The sequence below is a fragment of the Chaetura pelagica genome, unplaced genomic scaffold (genome assembly GCF_000747805.2).
Source record: "Chaetura pelagica isolate M959 unplaced genomic scaffold, ChaPel_1.0 scaffold387, whole genome shotgun sequence".
Classification (NCBI taxonomy): domain Eukaryota; kingdom Metazoa; phylum Chordata; class Aves; order Apodiformes; family Apodidae; genus Chaetura; species Chaetura pelagica.
This window is the reverse complement of record NW_009954101.1, coordinates 222,259-229,217: the sequence shown is the minus strand read 5'-3', so window position 1 is coordinate 229,217 and position 6,959 is coordinate 222,259. Positions and strand designations below refer to the sequence as shown.

The 6,959-nt window shown below is 52.9% G+C and overlaps 1 pseudogene; it reads right to left on the bottom strand.

Annotated features, from left to right (window-relative positions):
• Window positions 1–186: 186 nt before the first annotated feature.
• Window positions 187–5,543, bottom strand: LOC104392916 (annotated as a pseudogene).
• Window positions 5,544–6,959: the final 1,416 nt, after the last annotated feature.

Genomic DNA, 6,959 nt, shown 5'->3' with positions numbered 1-6,959 from the left:
GCCTCTGGTCGGGCTGAGAACGGGCCTTCTTCTCCTTCTGCATGGACATCTTGGCGGTCCACTGCTGCAGACGATCCTCGGGTGTCCAGGGGAGCTGCTGCCTCCTGAGGGAGATGCTCTCCTGAGAGTGGGCATCCCAGGGCTCGGCTTCCTTATATACCCTCGTGGTCACCAGGGAGACCCTCATCACAAGGGTGTCCGGGCAACAGGCCCCGCATCACAAAGGGAGACACCCACCCTCAGCAGCTGGAACCAGTTGGGACTGTGCTGGTTCGGTCTGGCCATGGTCTGGTGGTAGGGGATGAGCCCCAGGGGTGGCTCCTGCAAGACGCTGCAAACCTTCCTCGCCTGCAAAACATGTGGCCAGAGCTCTGGCCAAGGCGGAGGCCTCAGAGAGGATGGCTGTGCCTCTGCCATCAACAGAGCGAAGAAGGGGAGGTGCAGAGCAGAGCTGAGAGCAAGGCGGGAGCAGAGGGGAGAGCAGTGCATGCAGGAGAGAGGACAGGGATGGAGAGGAGTGGTGCCCACAGCTTGTCCTGGGGACAGCCTGCAGCTTTGCGGTGAAAAAACAGAGGAATTGGATTCCCCCTGCTAACATATGAATGAGCTGCAACAAAGAGCCCCCCACCCTTGGAGCAGGCGTTTGGGCATTGCTACTTTTGTTAGAAATGAAATGTAGTCTTGTTCTTGCATCCTAGTGTTAGAAACATAGTGTCGGGTTTGGGTTTTTTTTTATACATATACCCTAGTGTTAGGAATATAATCGTTTGTCTGAGAGAAGTGAGACATCTGCACATTCCAAGGACACTGGGAGTGGTTTACGGTCCAAGAAGCTGAGGGAGTGACTTGGGCTCCATCTGGGGATCCGAACATGGAGCAGGATTTATGGCCCAAGATAAGACCAAACAAATGCCCATTCTGTCTTGCTCCACCAGTTGGTTACAGGCAAGGGGGCAAGAAAGGTCAAAATTTTACCTGAAAAGGTAAAAAGTAAACTGCTAGAATGGAACGTGGAAACAGGGGTGGGAAACTTATAGGATAATTGGAAGCGTGGGATGGGCTGTAAACCCTGACCTACCTAGCCAGTGGGGAAAGAGGGGAGGGACCTTTGCGTCGTGAATAGGGAATATAAACCGTTCTTCACCTGCCTACAGGTGTGCCTACTTGTTTAGGTCACCCATTCTTGCAAGAGCGTAAATAAACTGTGCTTCGCTGAGGGATCTGTTTGGGCCTGTTCATTGGCGCGACAAACGTTTCTCACACTTTCAGTGGCAGCGAGGGGTTAGTTAAGCAATCACGTGTGTGAGTGACAGAGAAACGTCAGAGCTCAAGTTCTTTCTCGTGCTTTGGGTATAAAAGCAGCCCCTGTGCTTCGGGAAGCAAAGGGCTTGGGAGTGCCCAGGGGGGTGTGTGGAATCACAGGGACGTGTAAAGGGGTGTGTGAGGGCTAAGGGGCGTGCAACATCAGCCTGTGCACAAGGGTGTGTGAGTTGCACTCTGGGTGCCTCTGAGACTTTCTTGGCCTTGGGCTGGTGCTCATGGGCTGCAGCTGTGGCCATGGCTGTGGCTTCGAGCTCCTCTGGCAGGGGCCTCTTGCAAGAAGAGCCAAGGGGACCCTGTCCTCTGTGGGGCTCGGGGCTGGGCTGGGAACCTCCAAGCTGCTTGTTGGCCAGGCTGTGGGGGCCACCCCCAAGCTGGGGACGGAAATGTTGCTTAGAGGACTTGTTGTCTTTTTGCCCTTCCCTCTTCTGCTGCTGCTGGACTAGTAGATCCTGGGAAGCAGAGGTGTACTGGCACTGCACCTTGGCCTCCCTGTTCTCCAGCTGCCACGGTTGTGCCTTCAGCTCCTTGGTGTGCTCGGCCCCGTGTTCCTAAAGTGACACATTACTGTTCTGACTGCTCTGCTCTTGACAGCCAGTGCCACCTTGCTATGAGGGATTCTTAGCTCTCCAGGAACGTTTGCTCCTTCTGTGGTGTTGGTCAATGTCCAGCCTGGCTGGATGGTGCCAGCAATCAGGCTGGGACATTTCCACGCCCCACTGATGTCCACTGGCATTGACAGCCTTCGGCTTCTGGGCTTCTTTAGAGGCCTGGAATAAAATCAGTGGCCGATCACGTATCTTGGGCTGTCAATAGAGCTGGTCTAATGCAAGCAGCTCAGCTGGTACAGTCCGAGCTTTCCTTTGCAGACAGATCCACTTTGCCCTCATCCCTCCTGGTGGGAAAGGACCCAGCCACTGGCAGCAAGGTTGCTAGTGCAGTGGGAAAACAAAGTGTCTATGGAGCTAATTCAGAACAGGTGAACTTAGAGCTAAAGGGACATTTGTCAGATGCAGAGGGTTCAAATTCCCCTCCACAGTGCCCTTCAGCCACTGCTGCCACTGCCATCTTGGAGATGCCTCACAGCCTGTTGCACACCAGAGAAACCAGAGCCTGGGCTCTGCTGCCAGCACCCACGCTCCAAAGCAGACTCTTACCCGCCAACTCCAGAGGCACGTCCACTGACTGGGAATTTTCTCCAGGATTTGATGGAATTCCTGAGCCTGTTTGGCAGAATAAACACAAACCCAGGCAGGAGAGTCAGAGGCAGGCAGGCCAGCATGAATCCGTCAGGTCAACCTGCTAATTACTAAGGAGTGCAGCTACTGAGGAGGGGGAGCTACTCCCCCAGGGGAAGTAATGAGAACTAGTATCACTGACCCCATTGGAACTCCTCTCCCTCTGTGCCTTTTGCTATCTCTGTTGTGCCACAGGAGATTCTGCTGCTGCCCTGCAAACCGTGGCAAGACCTGCAGTCCTGGATGCACTGGATGGTGGCTGTGTTTGAAGGGCAGACCCATGAACACAGATCCCAAACCAAACATTTAAGAGCCTTTGGGGGGAAACCTCACTCCAAATCTTCCCATCTAAGAGCATCAGAGTGACAGTGCCATCCGCATGTTCCCACTAGTGCTTCCTGTCCTTGGAGACTGGGATGTCCCAGCTGGACTGCTCACAAGCCAGGTGGATTGCAGACACAGGCCAAAACAGGAGGAGTGTAGTGCAGGCTGAAGGTGGTGAGGTGCAGGCTGTTCTCACCAGCAGGGAGAGAAGCAGAAGACCCTGAGCTCCCAGGCCTCAACTTCAGCCCTCATACCTGCCCCAGGAACAGACACAATGCCAGAGGTGGACATGGTGAGGAAGTCCCTGCCATGCCTCCCCCAGGGCAACCCTACTGCCCAGGTGTCTCTATCCTGTTGCACCAGTGTGCTTGGTCTTTCCCCCTTCTGCTACAGATCCTTTTGGGGCCAGACAACTCTGTCAGCTCCAGGCTCTGCAGCTGGTGCAGGAGCACTGAGGCTGCACCAGCCCTCCTTGGAGGGAGAAAGCCTGGCTCACTTGCCAGCCCCCACCTCTGCTCCATCTGAGAAGAAGGACCATTTCCAGTGCAACTCCTGGGATGGCATTCAAGGAGCAAACTGGCCCTCTTCAGGTTTCACAAAGGCTCTGGTCTCTTCCAAAGGATTTTTGGGCACAGCACTGAAGCTTCAGCTCTGAATAGCACTGGAGTGACTCCCGAGTGCCTACAGGGAGCCTGGTCACCTGCTTGAACAAACTCCCCATCAAAGGTGGCAGCAAAGTTCCTGAGCATCCCACGAGCCTTGCTGGGATGGCTGGTTGTGCAGCTGGCTTGGACCCCTAGCAAGCTCTTGCTGAACCTAACCTGGCGATCCCCAGCTGCTCGCAAGCTGCACAGTGCCCCGGGGATTCCCAGCAGCATATCTGCTCCGGAGAAGACCCTCTGTCCCACTGGGTTCCATGATCAAATAATAACCTCTTGGTCACCAGAAAATAGGCAGTTTGGCCCAGGTCTTTGCTGGCTGAAAGAGAAAAGGAACAAGCCCCCTGTCAGTCTGCACAGTCTGACAAACCTTGCTCCATTGTAGTCAAGAACCCCAGGCTTCGAGCCATCACACACAAAAAAAAAAGAGAGTCAGCATGGTTTGACTAGCTCCATGCCACAGCTAGAAGCATTTTAAAAGTCCCTGTAGGTGGAGAGCATTGCATGGTTCAGTAGGGCCACAGTGTCACCTCAGCCCTTTGCAGCTGCCTCTGTTTTGACCCCATTTGTTGCAGTCCCTAAGGAACCTGACTAAAGGTGGGCTCATGGACAAGCCCAGAGAAACACCACAATGCACTTTCACAGCTGCCGAGCTGAGGAGTTTGCCAAGCTTCTCTGTTACAGAGGAGAAGCTGCAAGCACCCGTCAGAGCTTACCTCGCATAAGCTGCGCACACTTCACCACGTGGGGATGGAGGTGGTCAGTGAGGATCTCAAACCCTGGCAGAACACAGACATGCAGCCATCAGAAAGCCAGCAGCACACCTGGCAGGTTTGTGAGTCTGCTGTGTCCTGCTCCTGGAGGACAAGACCTTCTCCCCTCCCCTCCTGCAGGCCCTGTTCTCTTCCCAGAGGCAAGGAGGAAGAGAGCACCTGCAAACTGCCTCTGAGGTGGAGCAGGTGTCAGTAAATCCAGTTGTTAACAGTGTCTTTTAGAAAGGAACAGGAAACTAGGTCCAATGGCCACAAGCCTACATGTAGCCTCCAGCTTCTTTCAAAAAGTCCCCCAAACTGTTGCTGTTCTTTATTCTTTTTTTCCTCAGCTTCAGCACGATTGAGTTCAAGAGCCCATCAGGGACAGTGACTGGTAGAGAACCTGTTGTGGGGAGAACAGAGACAAACACCACTTCAACACTGTCATTCCTCTGAGCATGGATCCTGAGCCCAGTTATACCTGAGAAACTGATGATAAAGGGAAAACAGAAGCAGCAGGTGTGAAAAAGAGTTTGTTGCCTGGACTCTTGCTCTCCCTCTGGGCATCTGTACCTCTGCTTTCCAGCTGTGGTGAAGACTATGCGGCCAGACTCTCTGCTCTGTGGAACCCTCTTGGGTCTAGGATTGGTGTGGTTGCCCATCCACTTTGGAAAACTCACCCAGGGTCTCCACGACCTCCAGAGCCACCAGGTCTCGGCCTTGCTGCAGGAAAGCCTGGAGGGGAGAGGATGGGCAAGTTAGTCCCAGGGAGGCACTCCCCTTGCTTTGCTCAGGGAGCCAGGAAGAGCAAAGGGGAATCTCTGCTGGTGGGCACTGGGGGGACTGGCACAGACTCCCTGCCAGTCCAGAAGAAGCAGAGTGTTGGGTTGGCCCTGCTCCCCTGCTACTGCTCTGCTGGGAGTTGCTGCAGAGCTCACAGGAACCCCCAGCAGACCTCAGCCCTGCCACTGCCTGGGATGGCTTGACAGGCAGCACAGGAATTAACTGCATCTGGCTTGTATTCTTCCTTAAACTTTCTTGGATCAAGCTGCCCCTTCTCAGCAGGACAGGCTGCTCAGTCCCAGGTCAGACAGGCTGTCTGTAGGGCCAGGATGCAGCAGGCTGCCACCACTCCCATGCCCTGTGCCTGTGCTGCTCCCATCACAGCCCAGTTCTGTCCTCCTGACTCTTGCCTCACTCTAGGGCTCTAGAGCAGCTTCCATGGGATGCAGGCAGGAATGTGTTGCCATGATGACATCCTATGCGGGACACTTCTGCTCCTCCACCTTGGCTGCCAAGAGCAGAGCCACTGGTGCCACCAACTGCAGAGAAAGCAAAACACATTATTTGTTTAAAGATGAGAAATTCAAGACTTGAGCGAATAAATTAGGCTGATTCTCACATCTACAACAAATATTCCTTTAGGAAAAAAAGCATCCTGTGTGAGTCCAAACACTAGTGGAAGCTGGGAAAAGGGTCCCTGGGGACTACTGGCAGCTCTGACCCAGCCTCCCCCTTTCCCAGCCCTTCCCCAAGGTTGATCCCACCTTCTCACCCCTGAGCCAGCTGCCAGGCAGCAGCAGGAGCAGAGCTGGGGGGTTCCCAGCGTCCCCCACCCCATCAGGCCCCAACACACTCATGTTTCTGTGGAACTGGGTGAAGGACTGCAGGGCAATAAGTAGGATTACAAGCCTGGACTTCTGTAGGGCTTTGAACTCTTCAGAGATTGACTTGCAGGAATCCCGTGGGCTAAAATTCTGGAAGGAAAGGGAGTCCAGGAAAACTGTCAGTTTTTAAATACCACTTCCTCCAAGCCCAAGGCAGGTGCATTCCTTCTAGTAGAAAATCAGGCAGAGGTGATAAACGACCTGCATAGATAAGCAAGGATCTTCTGAAGAAAGTCTCACGGAAGAAAGAAATTTACAGTTCATGGAGGAAGGGACTTGTCACTTGAGACAACTAAAGGGACAATGTTAGGGTATGTAGGAAGGCAACAAGAAAGGCTAAAGCCTTCTTAGAACTTAAACTGGCAATGGAAGTAAAGGAGAAAAAGAAGAGCTTCTTCAAATGTATTAGTGGTAAAAGGAAGACTAGGGAAAACATGGGCCTACTGCTGATTGAGGTGGGAGCCCTGGTAACAGAGGATGCAGAGAAGGCAGAGTTGCTGAATGCCTTCTTAGCTTCAGTCTTTACTAAGACCAGCCCTAGAGAGCTGGGCTAGAGATCAGTTATGTAAATTTAATCAACACAAGTCCATGGACCCTGATGAGATGCACCCAAGTGTTGAGAGAGCTGGCTGATATTATTGCCCTGCAATAATTTTGAAAGATCATGGCAAACAGGAGAGGTGCCTGAAGGCTGGAGGAAGGCAAATGTCAATCCAGTCATCAAAAAGGGCAAGAAAGCAGATCCAGGAAATGACAGACCAGTCAGCCTCACCTCCATCCCTGGAAAAATGATGGAGCAGCTCATTTTGGAAGTCATCTCTAAGGACATGGAAGAGAAGGTTATCAGGAGTAGCCAGCATGGATTTACCAAGGGAAAATCATGCTTGACTGATCTGATAGCCTTCTATGATGTTGTGACTGAATAGATAGATGCAGGGAGATCAGTGGGTGTAGTCTACCTTGACCTTAGCAAGGCTTTTGACACAGTGTCTCATAACA